The sequence below is a fragment of the Crinia signifera genome, chromosome 3 (genome assembly GCF_055691185.1).
Source record: "Crinia signifera chromosome 3, ASM5569118v1, whole genome shotgun sequence".
In the NCBI taxonomy this organism is placed as follows: domain Eukaryota; kingdom Metazoa; phylum Chordata; class Amphibia; order Anura; family Myobatrachidae; genus Crinia; species Crinia signifera.
Window position 1 is genome coordinate 117,476,198 of NC_139219.1, and position 20,633 is coordinate 117,496,830.

The 20,633-nt window shown below is 42.8% G+C and overlaps 1 protein-coding gene and 1 long non-coding RNA gene across 16 annotated transcripts in view; one reads left to right on the forward strand and one right to left on the reverse strand.

Moving 5' to 3' along the window:
- AFDN (afadin, adherens junction formation factor) overlaps nucleotides 1-20,633 on the forward strand; it is a 723,489-nt gene that overhangs the window by 700,566 nt on the left and 2,290 nt on the right. The gene's annotated exons all lie outside the window — the stretch shown is intronic.
- The window catches only part of LOC146063732 (uncharacterized), a 22,892-nt gene continuing 16,737 nt past the window's right edge, over nucleotides 14,479-20,633 (reverse strand). For 2 of the 4 annotated variants that reach the window (XR_014471651.1, XR_014471649.1), the window contains exon 6: nucleotides 14,479-15,394. This is a non-coding gene — a long non-coding RNA (uncharacterized LOC146063732). The remainder of the gene's footprint in view (nucleotides 15,395-20,633) is intronic. The other 2 variants (XR_014471650.1, XR_014471652.1) reach the window with 2 other exon arrangements.

Here is a 20,633-nt window from a genome sequence, read left to right on the forward strand (position 1 = left end):
AACCCAGAGTTAAACTGCGTCTTTTACAAAAAAAAAACACCCTACAGGAGGTCCCGGTATACTGGACATTCTTAAATATTACAGAGCTGTCCATATTGCTCCCTCAATACTGTGGCATGCACCCCCCTCTCAGAGAGTTTGGACACACATTGAAGCAACCTTCGTCGCGCACTACTCTTTATACTCCCTGCTATGGATCCCGCTCGCCTCCCGACCCATCTTTACCTCCCAGCTACCTACTACCCGTCACACTATTAAGGTCTGGGATCTCTCCACTAAACTCTACAAACTGCGTTCTCATCACCCCTCATTAACCCCACTTTGGAACAATCCAGCTTTTCCACCAGGGACTGCTAAAGACACATTCAAATCTTGGACGAAACATAACATTCTCTTCCCTTTAGACATCGCCCCTACACTTCTGTTTCCTGACTTTGAATCCCTCCGATCCAAATTTTCTTTTCCACACTCCATTTTCTATCAATATCTACAGCTGCACCACTTTTGTAATCCCCTTCCTTGAAAAGATCGCCCCTCGAATCCCTCTGCAGTCCCAAAATATGAGAAAACTCATATCAACAATCTACCAGATTCTCGTTTCTTTTAACCAACCACAAAAAGAAAAACACGAAACTGCTTGGGAATCTGACCTGGGTGAGGAGCTCAGCCTAAATACGTGGTCCAGTATCTGATTAGCTACAGCCAAAAGCTCGATCTCAACACGAGTTCAAGAAAATGCATATAAAATCTACTACCGCTGGTATTTGGTACCAACCAAATTGCACTCTATCTACCCATCCTTCTCTTTCCAGTGTTGGAGATCTTGCGGCCACGAAGGATCTTTCCTACACATTTGGTGGAACTGCCCAGTCATCCAACCCCTCTGGTAGGAGACTCATGATTTAATTAGGTCGGTGCTGAACATACAAATCCCCTCCTCTCTTTCTTTCTCCCTCTTGCTGAGACCGATCCCAACTTGCGTCACAAAAACTGATCAATTATATCCTCAACGCAAATAAGTGCTTGATTGCCAAAAACTGGAAAAGCCATACAACTCCCTCCAAAATGACCCTAATCAATGCTATATGGTCCACTTACAAAGTTGAAAAGATCACCGCATTCTTACACGATTCCACTTCTTCTTTCATCAAAATTTGGTCCCCTTGGACAACCCACTTCCAAACTGAGGCCCCTTTGACACATGTCTAATTTACTGTTTTTCTTTCACCATTGCATTTTTTTGGGTTTGCCGGCTTCCCCGCCCCCCCCCCCCCCCCTCCCCTCTTCCCTCTTCTTAAACTGAGGGCTGTGCCTTCTTTATGCAGATACACTTTTTCTCTTATTTATACCCACTATGTTTTCCCTATCCCCATCTCCTTTTTCTTTCCCCAAATCCATCTTCTCGTTCCCTATTTCTATCCCCCCATTCCTGAACAATTTTATGGTCCAAACAAAAGTTGAGGTCCTTTTATTGTCCTATAGATTGGTCTCTTCTTGCACCTCTACCAAAGAACATTTCGTACTCAATTGTATGTAAAAAGTCAATGCTTTATTGGTTTTCGTTTATATTGGAAACTTGACTTGAAAAATTCAATAACAATGTTTTCGCAAAAACAAAAAGAGTACGCACCCTGCTGAATTGTCCACACATTAAAGGCAGACAAATGAAGCACAATATCTTATATCACCAGGTGTCCTCGGAAGCTTTGATGACTGTCCACCATCAGTATGTCCTCCTGGCATCTGTTTTTTTATTCATTAAATAATTTAATACGCTATTTGGAGCACTTTCTATTTTATCAGCACTAGAGGCAGATACAGCAGTTCCTGGATTGCCATCCAAAGGACATCCCACGCTTGCAATAATGGTCTACTTGCCATAGTAGGCCACATGTAATTTTATTTATTATTTATTTATTAACAGTTTCTTATATCGTGCACACATATTCCGCAGCGCTTTACAGATAATATATGAACATTCAAATCAGTTCCTGCCCGAGTGGAGCTTACCATCTATATTCCCTATCACCTGTACATGCACATACACACTTTCTAGGGTAAATTTTGTTAGGAGCCAATTAATATAATAGTATATTTTTGGAATGTCAGAAGAAACCCATGCAAGTACGGGGAAAATATACTCCTCAGTGCTGTGAGGCAGAAATGCTAACCATTACACCATCCGTACTGCCCGTAATTGTACTGTGTCATTTGCTTTAAATTGTGGTATTCAATCCCGTCCGAAATTTTCTCATGTGCAAAAATGGCCGAGATTCGCCTTTTAAGTGTTCAATCCCGGGCCTATTTTTGAGTCTATTTTCGCAGATGTTTCACTTTTTAAGGGGTGAATCAGGATGGGGAAAACTGACGCCAAAATACGTGAATTTGCAGTAATTTCTCTGATACACATGGTTTTCCCCTGATGCTGGATTTTTTGCCTATTCGAATAATCATCGCTGGGATTGAATAGGCAAATGGAATTTGCCAAAAAAAAAAAACAGGCAAAAAATAGACATTGTTTTGCCTGGCAAGAATATTTATATAATGTGAAAGCAGTACTACTGTAGCATTTTTTCTTCCTTTTTTCAGTTACCATATACGATGAATACGTATCTATTGATAAAGATTCAATATGCTTTTATAATGATTATCCATGCCCAAGAATCACCTGGTAACTTTGTGTGTTTTTGTGGTAACTTATCTGATGATATGTTTTGATGAAATATGCAGCGGTTCTCAAACTGTGGGTCCTGACATTCTCAGCATGGGGTCGTGACTCCATGTTGCTGATCATCAGGCTGATGACTTTTCTTATTTTAGTCAGTTATTCAAGGAGTCTGAAAAGTCTGTCGAATTGTCTGTAATATTAGACTCCTCACATCATGTTGTGCCTCCACCATGCTGCCATGTATGTGCTGTCTGCTGACTACACATGTAATGTGATGACCTTCTGCAGTAACTTGTTGGGGTCCTGTCATAAATTTTATTGTCTGATGGGGTCCCACAGCAAAATAGTTTGAGAACCCGTGACATACTGCATTGTGTCCCACAGTGGACTCATTGGTAGCTTTTGAGCACACTGTATTTATTCTGAAAAATGTTGCTGTATTCATTGAGTCATTGGAAGTTCTAGCTTATAAATCCATGATCAATAAAGATAGGAAGATATCCTAAAGCATTTATATAGGTTAAACTGTGGCCTAACCTCTCTTTTTTAACCTCAACAATTATGTAACTACAGTATGTATTATTACCTCTGAGCTTGTACAATGGTGGTCCCTTGTTAATATAGTTTATCTTACTTCCGTGGACGGTAGTAGAATTCAAGGAGGCACTATTGCCTTCAGAACTCAACCATTCTGCATAAGGGTTCTCCATTCTGAACTTTTAAGTTTTCTAGTAATATCCAAAGCTTCACGTTCCTTAGTCTACCATGGCTTTTTCTTCACAACCTGAAAATTAGTTGGAATACCTCCCAGGTTTTGCCTGCATTGAGTTCTAAAACCAAATCTCCATATGCTCCTTCTCATCCATATGAGGAATTTACTGACTATCTTCATATAGTCGGAGCAAATGTTCTACCTCTTCATTGTCCTTGTGATTGTCCAATAGATCACCTCCCAGACAAGACTCTGCCTAGCGGCAGTATCTGCCTGGGAGTATCTGCCTGCTTTCATTGCCCGAGATAGTGATGTCAGAATATATCAAACAAAATAAAGCCAAAATTTAGACCATCATCAAATGCAGGCGCAGGTTTCTATTTTGTGAAAATCACAGATCTGTTCGATGTGTCAGTGGATCAACAATTTTTACAAAGTTGGATTTACAGGGTGTTTATAATTTGATCCAAATCAGAGAAAGTGACAAGTGGAAGATGGCATTTAACACCCACACTATGAATACTTAGTTATGCCCTTTTGGCTTTAGTTATGCTCCCGTGGTATTCCAACAGTGAATAAAATCTTTCATGATCTGCTTTATCATCATGTTGTCGTGTACTTGGACTACTGATCTTTGCCAATAGTTTGGAAGAACAACGTTGATGGGTGAGAGGGGGTCACCTACGTGCTAATAATTTGTTTTGCAAGCCTGAAAAATGTGTCTTCAGGCTTTCTCAGATACATCATTTCAGTGTCAAGATGTCTCCTGAAAAACTAAAGCAATTAAGGACTAGCCAATACCTTTTACTCTTTGAAGCATTCAAAGATTCATGGGTTTTGCAAACTAATATAGGAAGTTCATCCGAAACTTTTCCAAACATTGTGGCACAGCATTACTTGAGAGGGTGCTAATCCTACTAAATGGTCAGATGAAGACATAGAGGCATTCCATCTCTTGAAGCAAAAGTAAATCTCAGCTCCTGTCTTAGGACAACCTGATGTATCTCTTGCATTTACTCTAGAAGTGGAGACTTCTTTTGCAGGTGTTGGCACAGTTCTAACCCAAATGGTCATCTTCATACCTGTGGATTATTTTTATGTAAATTCTTCAGAGGTACAACATGATACCATTGGTGGGATCAAGAGTTACTAGCCATTAAATTGGCATTAGAAGAATGGCACTTTATTTTGGGAGGAGCCACTGATGAAATCTTCATTATTACAGACCATTAAAATTTACTGTATCTGAAGACAGCTTATTGTTTAAATCCTTAGCAAGCCAGATGGGTGCTCTTTCTGTTCGCAATTTAACTTTAAATTGTCAATGGAAAAGCACCTCATTATTGATCCTGTGGCTTTTTAGGCAGTTTGTTTTGACTCCACTCCTCCTCCTGGGAAATCCTTTGTAAAGCCAGATTTATGAAAGAAGTTCTTTATTGGGCTTATTCTTTAAAATTTGCTGGTCATGCAGGCATCCAGAAAACCAGGGAGTTCATTTCCAGATCTTACTGGTGGCCGTCCCTCAAAAAATATGTTTAGAAGTTTGTCGCCTCCTGTCCCAAGTATGCCTAGCTCAATATTAGTTGTCAAGCTCCGGCAAATCAATGCATCACTTGGTCCATGCCTTATCGTCCTTGGATCCTTTTGTCCATGGATTTTTTTTTACCAATCTTCTGGAATCTTCTAAGTATAAGACCATCTGGGTGATAGTGGACCGGTTCACCAAGATTGCTCACTTCATTCTCTCTCGGGCCTTCCATCTGCTTCTGCTTTAGCTCAATTTTTTTGTTTTGAGATCTTCAAACTCCATAGCCTACAACAAGAAATAATCTCTGATCGAGGAGTCAAATTTGTTGCTAATTTCTTGCAATATCTGTTGCATGCTCCAAGTCCAACATAAGTTTTTGACTTACCACCCACAAAAAAAAGTCAAACCAAAAGACCTGGAGTGCTATCTATGCCTGTATATTTTTTCTCAAGATGACCGGGCAGAGCTACTTCCATGGGCAGTATTTTGCCATAGCAATCAATACCACACTTCTACCACTATACCATTCTTTGCAAATTATGGTTTCCATCCCAGGTTATCAGAGTTTCAACCTCTCACAGCAACCTGGAAGTCCATTTAAGCATCTCTCCTGAAAGCCTCCAGCAACTACAAAAAATTTGATGATCGAAAATGCAAAACTGTCCCTATTCCTTGAATTGCATGCTTTAGGACTCTGATCCAGTGTGAAATACACGCTGCCCAGGCATCCTGCACAGTACCGGCTCCCAACACTCCCTTACCCCGTCCCATTATTTTTATAACTTACTATTATAATTTATCTTAAATTACCTCAGCGGGGTGTGGAGTATGAAGTTTCAAAGATCTTGGATTCTTGTAAACGTTACAACAGTCCTCATTGACTGGAGAGGGTATGGTCCTGAAGAATCATCTTAGACTAACGCTAGTGATATGCATGCTCCAAAACTCACTCAATAATTTCATCTTAAATTTCCTGCAAGCCTAAAAGGTGTCTTGGGCGGGTGCTAGAAGAAGATACGGTTGCTAGGTCAACATACATTAGGCCGGCCACTATAGGTTGACAGGGCTTAGGTCGACACCTGAAATAGGTTGACGTGGCTAATGTTGACGGGGTCAGAATGTCAACACAAGCAATATGTCGACAATAGGAAGGTCGACGGTCAAATGGTCGGCGTGAGTTTTTCACATTTTTTTCTCAAAACAGGTGGTATATCATACCCTACAATCTTCCAGGGCGTGGGGAATATAATAGTGTGCTGAGTGCAACGAGGCTGTGTGCCCCAAAGAATGATGGGCACATTGGTACACTGATAGTGTCCATGTTGACTTTCTTTGAAATTTGCATAAGAAAAACATGTTGACCTTCCCATTGTAGACCTAATGCTTGTGTTTACCTTCCGACTATGTGGACCTTAGCCATGATGACCTATTTCATGTGTCGACATTTAGTGGTATACATTAGTATGTTGATTTTCATAGTGTCGACTGTAATGAGGGGAGGATGCTGTCACGATCTGGAGACTGAGAAACATTGCAGTGTTTCTCCAAGATTGCTCTGAAGTGCTGAGGAGAAGACTTCCAGATAGTGAGTGCATTGGTGTCTACAGCATAGTAGTATTGTTGGATCTGCTCCTGTGTATTATCAGACCAGTGCTTTTGCCATTCTCTGCACAGCCTGACTCTCAGTTAAGTCTGCTATTACCTCCATCGGTTCCAGTGACTCTCCATAGCTTCCTAGCTATTCCCTGTGGGTTTCCAAGCCCCATCGTCTAACCATCGAATCACCTTCGGTTCCAGCCAATCTCCAGTGACTCACAGATTCCTAGCTAATTCCTGTTTGTTTTCAAGTCACCATTGTCTCACCATCGGTGTATCATGGGCTCTAGCTGATCTGTTCAGAATAAAAAGGGTTTTGCACTGTGGACGCACTCCTAAAGAAATGTTATCATTTTATTTGTTTATTGTATATTCACAGATAGTCTTTCTCCTTATTGGTTAGTGAAATATTTGAGAGGTTAAAAAAACATTTTTAACCTCTCAAATATTTCACTAACCAATGAGGAGGAAGGCTATCTGTGAATATACAATAAACACAGATAGAATCCTGCCCTTATTTTTTAAGGTATTTTCCCAATAAAGTTTTAATAAAATGATAAAAATTTCTTTAGGAGTGCATCCACAGTGCAAAACCCTTTCTTCTCTTTTTTCTGAACTAATTATACCCGGATTGCACCCCTGCCACATAGCTATCAATAACATGCAGACCGCCAGAATCCCCTTAATAAAAGGGACTCAATATAATTGTGTGCGGATTTACCATCCCTCTCCCCTTGTCTCCCCCACCAAATATGCTCTAGCTGATATCCAAGTCTCCTATTCACAGTCGACTAACCATCGATTCATAATAGTATAATCATCTGCTTTTACCTTCCCTGCTTACTATCTGCTACTACTCATTACTCCAAGTACCATCTGTTTCTACCAGTCAGAGAGCATTTAGATCAGCAATCATCAGTGCTTCAAATATCAATACACTATCATCATCAGTGAACTCGATGTCCAACAGTGGAGTGGAGTGAATGCTAGTACCACCAGTCAATTCTAGTCGTCCTCCATTTGTTCCTGCCAACTCCAGTTCTCATCCAGTACCAGTCCGGTTGAAGGTCTCTGTCATTACATCACCAAAGTATTGTTACTGTACACCACATACTTATAGTAGCTTTAGAACTCCAGTATCCATAGCCATGCGTTTGGGCCTGGGACTCCACCTCATTCTAAATGATCATCCCATTAATGTGGGAAATGCTAAGAGTCCGAACTTCCTTTATGACCCAGCTCCAGAGGTTGAACCTCTAACTAACCAAGTTCAACCCTCGGGTTACATTTCTATAGATTGTATGACTTACTGGCACCAAACTTTACTTAAAAAAAATATAATTGCATTACAGAAATGTATTAATATTTTATGAAAGAGTCTAGGTCTTCTATAGACATATTTGGTAGTGATATTTGATAAGTAAGACTCACATCATTTGTTTTTTTAACCTCATTGATGAGATGGTGCCGAGGAAGGCTGCCTTGGATAGTTGCAGCACAAGCAGCCCCACTGTCATCCCCTGTCTCCCCCCTCCTACGGTATGTACACCCCCAGAAAACAAGCAGAGAATGAAGTCAGTTACCCTACACAACAGAGGAGATCTCCTGAAATGGAACTCCCCGCCAGAACTTACCCCCGGAGCAGACGGCAGAGGTCGGCTCCAAACGGACTTCACAGTGGGCGCATCGGCGGCCTGTTCAGCCCTCTCAGCCCTGGCTGAGCTGTGCAAGGCGGTCGGCAAAGTGTCCCCCGGCCGCCGGGATGAAGGCTGGAGCGGTGCCCGGCAACGACTCGGGAGAGGAAGAGGCTTCGGCTCCAGGTTCATAGGTCGGACCCCCCTCAGCGTCACAGCTGCAGTCACAGCGCAGCAAGTCATGGCCCAGCATAGGCTCCCACAGGCAGTGTCACTGTCTGTGGCCTGTTCCCCATCTAGTAAAGTCCCAGGCGCCCACACCAGCTGGCCCCCATAGACGCTGGAGTGATGGACGGATCTCCCCGGGCAGCGGCAAGGCTACCTCCGACAATGTGGGTAAGGAGCAGCGGTGCACCCTGCAGCCTCCCTATACACTGTGCCCCCTGGTGTTGGAGCCCCTGCATGCAACTCCCAAGGGGGGGAGCAGTGGAGCTCCCTGTGGCCACCCCACTCCTTTGAGTCCTCCGGTGCCGGAGCCCCTGCATGCAACCCCAGGAAAGCCACCAGACCTCTCACCCAGCATGCAGGCCTTCCTGCCACCCCCTGCAGGCAAGTTTGATGAGGCTCTTTGGCCCCCCACAGTGGCAGCGCCACTCCCGGCCCAGCCATGGCCCCCCGCAGATGTAGCGCCATCCATGGCCCAGCCATGGCTCCCCCCAACTCCAAAAAGAGCCAGGGTCCAGTACTGGCAGTGCAAATGTGAGGCCCAAAAAAAGGGCTCCTGAGGTCCTGGCAGGAGACGGGGCTGGGCAGGCACCCAGGATTAAAAGGCCATGTATGCGCACCAACATACAGTAGGTACTGCCCCCTGAAGTCCCCTGCAGCCCTCAGCTGCTACCAGCAGTGGCAACAAGTATAGGCCTCCCAGGGAGGTCAGATGGAGAGGTTCCCCCTGCAGCAATGTGGTCACAACCAGTGGCCGGTGCATGGTCCGCTCCGGACAGACCAAACAGTCTGGAATGACATGAGTCGCAACTTGCGCTGGAGAGGCTGGGGCCCTTGTCAAGTGGCGACATAGAGGCCACAGATCTGCTCTCCCGGCACTGAAACCTGGCTAGATGATTACAAACTGTTCACTGTCCCTTCCGGGCTATGGGCTCTTTAGGGCGGATCGGGACAAGGTGCTCTCAAGCAAAACCTAAGGCGGAGGTATCTGCTTTTATATACATGAAGGGTGGTGCACTGATGTAAGAACCCTGGAAAAATCCTGCAGCCCCCAACTGGAGACTCTCCTCATCAAATGCAACCCGTTCTACTCTCCCCGGGAATTTGCCTCAACCATCCTGGTGGGTGTATACATCACCCCCCAAGCAAATGCAAAGGAAGCTCAACAACAACTAGCCACCCTGATTGCAGACACTGAACTCGCACACCAGGACTCTCTGCTCATAGTTCTAGAAAACTTCAACAGCACCAACTTGGGGCAAGAGCTACTGACATTCAGGCAGCAGGTCAAATGTCCCACCAGGGAAGGGTGTACCCTGGATCACTGCTACACCACCATGAAGTCAGCATACAGGGCTATCCCACGTGCGGCCCTGGGTCTTTTGGACCACTGCATCATCCACCTTTTCCCAACATACACTACGAGGCTAAAGTCTACAAAGCCAGAAGCCTGGTCGGTCAAAAGATGGACAAGCGAGACCAAACAAATGCTCCAGGCCTGCTTCGACTGCACGGACTTGAGGGTCTTCTAAGCCTCTTCCACCAACCTAGACGAGCTAGCTGACGTAGTGACAACCTATGCCAGTTTCTGCGAGAACTGTGTGTACCAACTAAGATGGTCCGATCCTTCAGCAACAACAAGCCATGGTTTTTCAGTCATCTAAAGAAGCTCCGCCGCGTCTAAAAAGAAGCCTACAGCAGTAGGAACAGGGACTGGTACAAAAGTACTCCCTGAATCGAGAAATCAAACTTGCAAAAAAGAGATACGCAAACAAGCTGATGAACAACCTCTCGGCAAATGACCCTGCAGCAGTCTGGAAAAGTATGCAAGCAATCACCAGCTACAAGAAAGCCACAGGGCCGGCTTCAATGCACCAGGAACTGTCGAACAAGCTAAACACGTTCTACTGTGTAGTGCTCAATGTAATATAGGGCCTTATTTTGGTTAATTCTTTCTGACAAAATCCTTCTTAGATGGGCAAAACCATGTGCACTGCAGGTGGGGCAAATGTAACGTGCAGAGAGAATTAGATTTGGGTGGGGTTTTACTTCAAAGTGAGATCTATATTGCAGGGTAAAAATAAAGCAGTCAGTATTTTCCCTGCACAGAAACAAAATTACTCACCCAAATCTAATTCTCTCTGCACATGTTACATCTGCCCCCCCTGCAGTGCACATGGTTTTGTCCATCTAAGAAGGATTTTGTCAGAAAGAATGAACCAAAATAAGGCCCATAGCAACAAAAAAGGCCAATAAAACTCTAGCATGTATTAAAAGGGCATGGAAACTCAGGATTCAAAAGTAATTATGCCTCTGTACAAATCATTGGTTAGACCGCATCTCGAATACGGAGTACAATTCTGGGCCCCACACTATAAAAAGGACATCATAGAATTTGAAAAAATCCAAAGAAGAGCAACTAAGCTTATTAGGTGAATGGAGAATTTAAGCTACGAGGAGAGGTTAAGCAAGCTGGGACTATTTACACTAGAGAAAAGAAGTTTAAGGGGGGACATGCTCAACATGTACAAATATATCAGGGGACAATATTAGAAATTGTCAAACACCCTTTTTTCTGCTATACAGGAATCTAGGACGAGAGGGCATGAGTTTAGATTAGAAGAAAAAAATTCTTTACAGTCAGAACAGTCAAACTTTGGAACTCTCTTCCTGAAGAAGTGGTGTCGGCAGACACTATAAATATGTTTAATATAAGGTTGGATAAACATTTATTGATTAAAACATCCACGGGTATGAATAAGTAACATAATCTGTCTTTAAAAAATTAGAACATACTATACAACTAGGGATTAGCTACTATAAACATAGGTTGAACTAGATGGATGCAAGTCTTTATTCAGCCTCACCTACTATGTAACTACTGCAGATTCGAGAGGAGAGTGTCGAACACCAGCCAACCCCCTGACCACAGCAGAACTGCTCCGCCACCTCCTCCCCCTGGACCCCCCAGGCCCTCCAGGTGAACCGAGAAGAGGTAGAAACCCTGTTCAAAAGGCTCAAACCAAGAAAGGCCCCATCTACTCTAAAGATCTGTGCAGCTCAGCTTGCCACCATCTTTACTGCAATCTTCAATGCCTCACTGGAAAGTGTACAGTCCCCGCCTGCTTTAAGCGCTCAATCATTGTTCGAATGCCCAAGAAGTCACCTGCAAAAGACCTAAATGACTACAGGCCAATCGCCCTGACATCAGTGCCATGAAAGTACTCAAAAAACTGGTACTGAGGCACCTGAGAGAAGTGACCAACCCCCACCTAGACCCTTTAAAGTTTGCCTCCCGTGCGAACAGAAGCGTTGAGGATGCAGTAAACCGATGGCTACACTACATCCTGCAACACCTAGATCGCCCCAGCACCTATTCATTGATTTCAGCTTGGCGTTCAACACAATCTCCCCCTGTATCCTGCAGTCCAAACTTCTTGCCCTAGGAGTCCCAGAACCAACACGCATATGGATCGTGAACTTCCTAACAGCTAGGGAACAGGTGGTGAAAGCCGGAGTCTACCCTTCGACCTCACTCACAATCAGCACTGGTGCGCCCCAGGGATGTGTCCTCTCCCCCCTGCTCTTCTCCCTCTACACCAATGACTGCCCCTCAGCTGAGCAGCCAGTAAAAATTATAAAATTTGCAGATGACACCACAGTCATTGGCCTAATTGAGGAAGGGGACGAGACCGCATACAGGTGGAGAGGCTTACCAAATGGTGCTCCATGAACAACCTTGACCTGAACCCCACCAAGACAGTTGAAATGGGGGTGGACTTCAGAAGGAAACCGAACATCATGGCCCCACTAGTCATCTCCAACAGTGAGGTACCACAGGTCGAGACCTTCAAGTTCCTAGGAACAAAAATATCCTGCAACCTCAAATGGGGCCCCAACATAAACACTACTGTCAAGAAGGCCCAGCAACGGCTATTCTTCCTGAGACAACTCAAGAAATTAGACATCCCACAAGTGCAATTGCGCACCTTCTAAACGGCAATCGTGGAATCAGTCCTTTGCTCCTCGATCACAATCTGGTACGGAGGGGCCCACAAGTCCGACAAACACAGACTGCAAAGGGTGGTGAGGGGGCTGGCCTCCCCCCCCCCCCCCCCCCGTACAGGAACTGCACTCAGCTAGGATAAAGAAGCATGCGGTGAAGATCGCGGCAGACAAGCCTCACCCTGGCCACAACCTATTTCACATGCTCCCATCGGGCAGACGCTTCGGGTCGATCCCTGCCAAATCATCAAGAACTGTGGGAAGCTTCTTTCCGACAGCTATTAGTACTACCCGACCTCCAGAGATTACACTTTCTTTTCGAATCCCTATGGAACATACTCGCGCATAGACATGATTCTGGTATGTAGTAGTATACTGCAGTCACTGACAAAAATGGACATTCTTCCTAACGTTTGGTCAGACCACTCAAGCGTCCTAGCCACTATAGACTTATTAGGCACTCAAAAAGGCCGTCAAAATTGGAGACTGAATGAAACTCTCCTCCGTATACCCCAATTTAAAGAACAAATTACTACCCAGATACAGGACTACTTTCAAACCAACGTCTTTGACTATGTTCCCCTGCCTACAGTATAGGAGGCCCATAAGGCGGTGATTAGAGGAGCTGTAATCAAATCCACCACACACACAAAAAAAGGTTTTGCCCAATGTCTTCACCTTGAAAAGAGCCGCCCACCGGGTGAAGAAGTTCAGAGAACCCTGGGTGGCATCGGTTCCCCTGGTTGAAGAGTCTGTTTAATAAAATAAAACTTGTGCTGTGATTTTATTTTAATATTTCCTTTATAGGAGGCTATAGGTGCTTCAGCCCAGGCCTGGCATGGGATACTGAGGTGTAACCCATGAGGTGTGTGCCCCCTCTCCTGCTAGTGGAGGCCGGTGCTGGTTCCTGAAATACGGGAGAATGCTACTAATTTTGTCCCCCATGTTTTTGGAACCAGGGCTGGATTCATGGGCCTAGTTCTGGTGCCATAAATACTGGGGACCCCCACACACACTTGGTCTCCCATGCCACCTAGCCTAGCAGAATCATTTATAGACTACAGAGTGATTAATTCTCTTTCCTATGGCGACAGTTGCTGAGTGTTCTCCTGCTCACCTGCTGGTACCAATTTTACACCATCATCCTTTGATAAGTAGACTAGCTGCCCCGCTTCCCCCAATGCAGTAATTTATGACCCTGCTGTTGTCCAGATTAAACACGATCACTACTGAGAGCCAGAACCCTACCTAGCTTCTCCAGCAATGATATTAGTCACCTCACAATGCAGGAGGAAGTGTTGAAATGTGATTATGCTAGTACCAGTGTTAACATCTTGACACTACTGAGATCAGCTCCCCCCATATCCCTTTACCCTGCCCATGTTGTGGGACACCTCAATATGGGCAGGGTAATCACACAGTTAACTACCCCTATTTCCATGTGTCAGGGAAATCACACCGCTCAGTATGCAGGATGTTTCAGCATCCATCTATCTGATATATTTATAGCCCCATTTAACGTGTAACGCACATGATTCTTTTTTTTATCAAGTTTTCTTTATTTTCTTTTTTTTCTCCATCCATATATCAAATAAAAAAACATAATTAAGCATTGTCATTTTACATTTGACATCATACACAACAAAATGGAAAACACAACATAAAATAAGACGGTGGTACTTTGTACGGAGACATCCAGTCCAGTCTCTTCTGCGGCTCATAACACGTCTCTTAATTCTTCTGTTGACTTATTTGGTCTATCGTACATCTTATATTTCTAGGCCATATCGCATCCACAGAGAGATGCAGGGCAGGAGCTCCCTACCACCTTTTTGCTTATTTAAGCCTTCCTCCCCCTACCCCTCTTGCTATTTCCTTTTTCCTCTATTCCCTCCCTCCCAACCTCCCTTATATCTTAGTGTATACTAATGTATGTATATATCTGTGTAACCCTTCCTTATGATTTTTATGTGTAGTTCTGTGTTTATTAGTGTGTGTTTTAATGTGTGTTAATTTTATCTACCCCTGTGTACGTGATAACTTGTATTTTTGTGATTAGTGTAGTGTAATTGTTTTAACCTCCCTTCCCCCCCCCCTCCTTCCCCTCCTCTAATTCCCGCCCTGCATCTCCCCACCCATGCCCATGACCAAGATGTCCCAGAGCAATTCCACCAGACAAACAAACAAACAAAAAAACCCACCCCAAAATAATAATTTAACCCTACTGATTCTATTTTATACTATACACTATATCCCTATGTATTGCTTGGTTAATTTTATCCTATCACATTCTCTTCCTATATATCTTAATCTTTCATCTTGAACTTAGAACATACTCTATATACTATCTCAGAGGGAGTATGCAGATAGAAAGCCAAAAAAAGAAAAAGAAAAAAAGGGGGGGAAAAAGAAATAACATCCCATCTCCTATCTACCCCTATACACGCTTCCAGGTTATTTTATCCATGTGAAAAAATACAGACACCTAGGTGTCTGTGTGGGGCGCCCGTATGGGTGGTTAAGCCTGCAGCAATCAATAACAGGGATTGTCAGTCCCTAAATAGCAAAAGAAGAGGTGAGGGGAGATTGCGCAATTGAAAACAGAACAAGGAATTATAAAAATGTAACAATAACAATTTATTTAAACATTAGATATGCTAAAAAATGGTGCAATTACATCAAAGTTAAAATCTGATTAATTGAAAAAGGGCTGTGTCCAGTGGTAAAAGGTGTCACCTTATTCTCTGGCAGAAGGAACACTTTACAGAGTGTCCTCCAAATTGGACTGTGATGGTAGACGTCCTAGATATGGATTCTCTGTATGGTTGGATTTTTCACTTTGGACCATGTGTGGGTACCTTAGATGGGTGGCGTTCCCTCAGATTGTAGTACCTGGAACAGTGGTTTGATGAATAAGGGTCCCGGTCTGGTTCTCCAAATATTGAATATATTCCTGTAGGTAGCTTTTGCCAGGTAGGTGTCTCTGTCTCCTTTACAGCACTGATCGGAGTCGGGTCTTCCTGTTGCTGGCAAAATATTTTATCCATGTATTAAATATATAATATAGCCCCCCAAATTTTATGTTATATTATGTTATTTTTTTGTTATGTTATGTTGTCCTCCCTACCCAGTCTAGATATACACCATCTCTCCCATTTTTCAGAAAATTTATGAGTGGCCCCACGTATCTTAAACATATGTTGTTCATGTCGTACTACTTCATTAACTAGCCCTCTCCACTTATTGATATTTGGAGTTTCTGATATAAACCAGTTTCTGGCTATTATTACTTTAAACATTGTTGTAAGACATAGCACATATTTATACATACTTTTTGAAAATGTTTCCTCAATACCGACACCAAATAAACATATCAATGGATCTAACTCAGGCAGCATTGGGGCTGTTACCCGCACATCCCTCCAAACCGCACCCCAAAAATCATGGATATCTGGACATTCCCATATCATATGCCAAAATTCAGCATTTTCCCCTTGGCACCTAGGGCACTTAGAATTTTCTCCAAGGCCTGCTTTCTGAAGGGACAGAGGTGTCCAATATACCCTATGCAATATATAGAAAGCAATTTGTTTAAATCTGATACACAGGGTTTTATGCGTCGGGGACTCCAAGATCTGGTTCCACACCTCCTCAGAGAGGGGTCCCAGATCTGTTTCCCATTTCACCCTCAACTTTCCAATTTGGTCCGACACACGTTCATCACCGCATATATTGCAGACATTCTCCCCTTCTGCCCTAATTTCAACAATAACTTTTTTACTGGAGAGTCCGAGATTACCGGTGGCCCTTCTGGAAATTGGGCTGTTACAGCGTGTCTTAATTGGAAATATCTATATATTACCTTGTTTGAAACTCCAAATTCCTCTTTCAGTTGTTGAAAGGACCTAATCTTGTCTTCACTAAATATCTGGCCTATATCCAATAGGCCACAATTAACCCAATGTTATCTTCTGACAATTTCTTAAGTTCCGGATATCTATTATTGAACCATACCGGTGTAGATCTATCCTGGGCAGACCAATCAAAATATGTATGGGCAGACCTCCAGATTACTACGGCTTGCCGGATTATATGCGGAAATTTACTTGGTGTCGAACCTAATAATAAAAATTGAAGAGGGGAGAAGGAAACAGTGGAGAAGGAGTTCACCTGCTCAGCAATAAAGCCAGTCATTGTTGGATCTAGAGTACCCTTTACCCACTCTGACAAATACACCAATTGTAAAGCAAAGTAATATAATCTGAGGTTGCGTAGTCCCAAACCTCCCGAAGTCAATGGTTTATATAAGGTTTTAATTGAAACTCTGGCCCCACCATTGTTCCATATATAAGACAATATTACATTTTCTATCTTACTGAATATTTGCTTTGGTATGTATATTGGGGAGTTCTTCAGCACATATACAAATTTAGGCTGCATAGCCATTTTAAATAAATTAATACGGCCCAAAACCGATAGTGGCAATTTTCTCCACGCCTGTGCCCTTTCTCTAAAATTTACTGTTATTTGGATCTATATTCTGTGATATTCACCAGCCTGTGGTGTAATCCAAATCCCTAGATATTTAAACCTTTTAGTCCATGTCAAGGGATGACTAATCCACCCTATTTCTGGTATCTGCCCTGATAACGGAAATATATATGATTTCCCCCAATTAATTAAAAGCCCAGAGAATACCCCAAATTTATCGATTATCTGAAGTGCAGCCTTAAGTGAACTCTCTGCATCCTGCAGGAAAAGAAGGTTATCATCTGCGTACAAGGCCACTACATCTTCTACTCCGACAATTCTAATCCTGCAAACCTCTTTCCTATCTCTTAGCAGGCATACCAAAGGTTCAATTGCAATCGCAAACAAGATTGGGGAGAGGGGGCAATTTTCTCCACGCCTGTGCCCTTTCTCTAAAATTTACTGTTATTTGGATCTATATTCTGTGATATTCACCAGCCTGTGGTGTAATCCAAATCCCTAGATATTTAAACCTCGTCCCTCTTCCCAATGTAAATACTTCTGACGTATAGCCATTTTTAGTCACACTTGCTTTTGGATTTGTATACAGTATCTGTACAAGCCGTATAAATCGTGGGCCAAATGCAAATTTCCTCATTACCTCCCATAAATATCTCCATTCAACAGAGTCGAAGGCCTTGGCGGCATCCAAAGACACCACCACTGCCCCCGACTCTGCCGAATCCCCCCTCTGGAGGTGACAAAACAGTCTTCGTATATATTCTGGATAGTCGAATTTCCTGGCATGAAGCCCGTTTGGTCTGGATGCACTATGGACCTAATACTTTGATTTAATCTAGCCGCCATGACTTTTGCTAATATTTTTATGTCCGTTGTCAATAATGAGATGGGGCGATATGATTCCGGGAGTGTAGGGTCCTTTCCTGGTTTTATTGATGCTATGATATTTGCTTCTGACATGGACCATGGCAGTGACCCCCACTTGAATAAAGTATTAAATAAATCTAACAGATATGAAGCAAAAAAACTCCTGAATACTTTGTACACTTCCACTGGAAGCCCATCGCAACCAGGAGCCTTTGAGGATGGCATTGATAATATGGCTTCTTCTATTTCCTCTATCTTAAATGGAGCTTCTAAGGCCTCTGCCTCTATATTGGACAAACAGGGAAGTTCCACTAAATCTAAATAATCCCATAGTTGCTTATCAGAGTATGATGCCCTAGATGTATACAAGGCGTTATAGAAATCCCGAAATGCGTTACCTCTGCCCTAGAATAGCACAGATGTCCATCTGAATTCCTTATTCCTTGAACTATATTACTACTTGCTACATCAGCCCGTGACAAATAAGCCAAATAACTACCATTCATCTCAGTTTGCAGATATTTCTCATGCCCAGAGAATAGGAGTCGTTGCCTGGATTTTTCATATAGATGGTCTGCCCATTCCTGTTGTGCATCCTGCCATACCATTCTATCTATCTCTAATTTTGAAGCAATGTATTGGGACTCGAACTGCCTGCTAACCGACTCCAATCTCTCTTCCTCTTTTCTGCTATTTGCCTTAATTTGGGATACGCGCTTAATGAATAGACCACGTAAATATGCTTTAAAGGCCTCATGCCTAACCAAAGGATCTGTACCTGTTATGTTTTTCATTTGAAATTCTTCACATAATGAAACAATTTCTTGACCCTCCCCCATAAGGGTTAACCAATAGGGATTCATTTTCCAAAACTTCACACCCTGATCCGGATTTACCCCAATAGTAAGAGAGATTGGGGAGTGATCTGATATTCCCCTCAAGAGATAACCTACCTCAACTATTTCTGGCATTAAGTTGGGGGTGAGTAATACCAAATCTATTCGTGAGAGTGTATGAAAAGTTGCTGAGCAACAGGAGAATTCCCTAACCTCCCTATTTCGTTCTCTCCATACATCAATTAATCCCATTTCCGTCACAAATCTTGCAAATGCCGTGGGGGAAGGAATCTTATTTAATGTTGTTTGTCGCCATCTATCCATTGCCCCATCCATAACATTATTAAAACCCCCCATACATATTATGGGGGTCATAGGTGAATTTGCAACAAATTTAACCGCTTGCCGCATAACTTCATTCACATATGGAGGGGGAACATACACGGCCAATATATATATATGCATTAGTTTACAATTTACATACGCCCGTAAAAAAAAACGTATCTCCCAGATACATCAATTTCAAGCTGCTCTACCTGGAACTGAACTGTTTTTTTTAAATAATAATAGATACCCCTCTTGCATTGCTCGAAAACGTAGAATGGTATATATATGGCTTGCCCATGTTTTTTTTAATGCTAATACTTTGCTACCAATCATATGGGTTTCAAATAAACAAATTATATCAGCTCCATATTTCTTTATTTGCGCCATAACCAATGACTTCTTGATTCTGTCGCCTAGCTCCCTCACATTTCATCCTACCACACCAAAACATTAAGGCCTTATTGCCGAAGGAGAAATAACTATGTGTCTTTAATGACCCATCTTTGACAACACAAAATTTATTATCTGTACCAATTTGTGCTTTTTGCGACCTTCTTCAAGATATTTTTGTATATAATTTCTTCCATTCAAGAGCCTTATTAACCATTTCTCATTGTGATAGTGATACCATACATCCAACAAAGAATATAAGATAATAAACCCTCCCCATACCCTCCCTGTATAACCTTTAAATCCTAAGGTATACCTACATCCCCTATCCAACAAAACCTTTAATATACCATACACAAAAATAAGCCCGAAAAAAAAAAACATATATGGATAAACTTTTGAGTTAGGAGATAGGGGCATATAATTTTCCCCTATGCTATCTTCAGCAGGATCTCCTCTCCATACAACTTTATAGTGACCCCTGGCACATACTACAATCCAATGGTGGATCCCGGGAATAAAGGGAGAATCGAGGGAGGGAAAAAACCCAGTCCCCCAGTTCTCCCCCCCCCCCCCCGCCCCCACCACCGAAAAAAAAGAAAGAAAAAGCAAATAGTACATTTACTTTATAACCTATATATCATTCAGCTCGAATGCATAGAATATTACAACGCTTTTCATTTCTCCTTTGGCTGTCTCTCAAGCCAGTCCTCAGCTTCTTTTAGTGAGGTGAAAAAATGAGTGACATTATCATATACCACCCTTAATCTGGCCAGGAACAACATTGAATATTGAATGCCTCTGTCTCGCAGCTTTTTCTTTATTTGCACAAATTGTGAGCACTTCTCTGCACTTCTTGGGCGTAATCTGGAAACACTAAGACATTTTGTCCATCTATTTGTAGAGGGCCCTTTATGCGTGCCAATTGGAGGAATGCATCCCGATCCTTGTAATGTAAACACCTTGCTATCATCGTTCTAGGGGGAGCACCAGGTGGTAATGGGCGAGCCAGCAACCTACGTGCCCTTTCAATAGAGAATTGAGGGGTGAATGCTACTTTTCCAAATAGCTTAATTAGCCAGTTCTTGATGAAATTTTCTGGGGTGCTGCCTTCGATTTATCGGAATACCCGAAAAAAACAGGAGATTATTTTGTCTTAATCGACCTTCAATATCGGCCATTTTAGCTTGCATTTTATTTATCTGAATAGACATTTCTGATAATTTACTTTGCATAGGGGATGTAGTGTCCTCTATTGAGGAGATATACGCAGTTCTGTCTCTGTCACTCTCTCCCTTATTTTCTGCATATCCTGCCTTAGCAGTGATACATCCACCTGCACCTGCCCAATCTT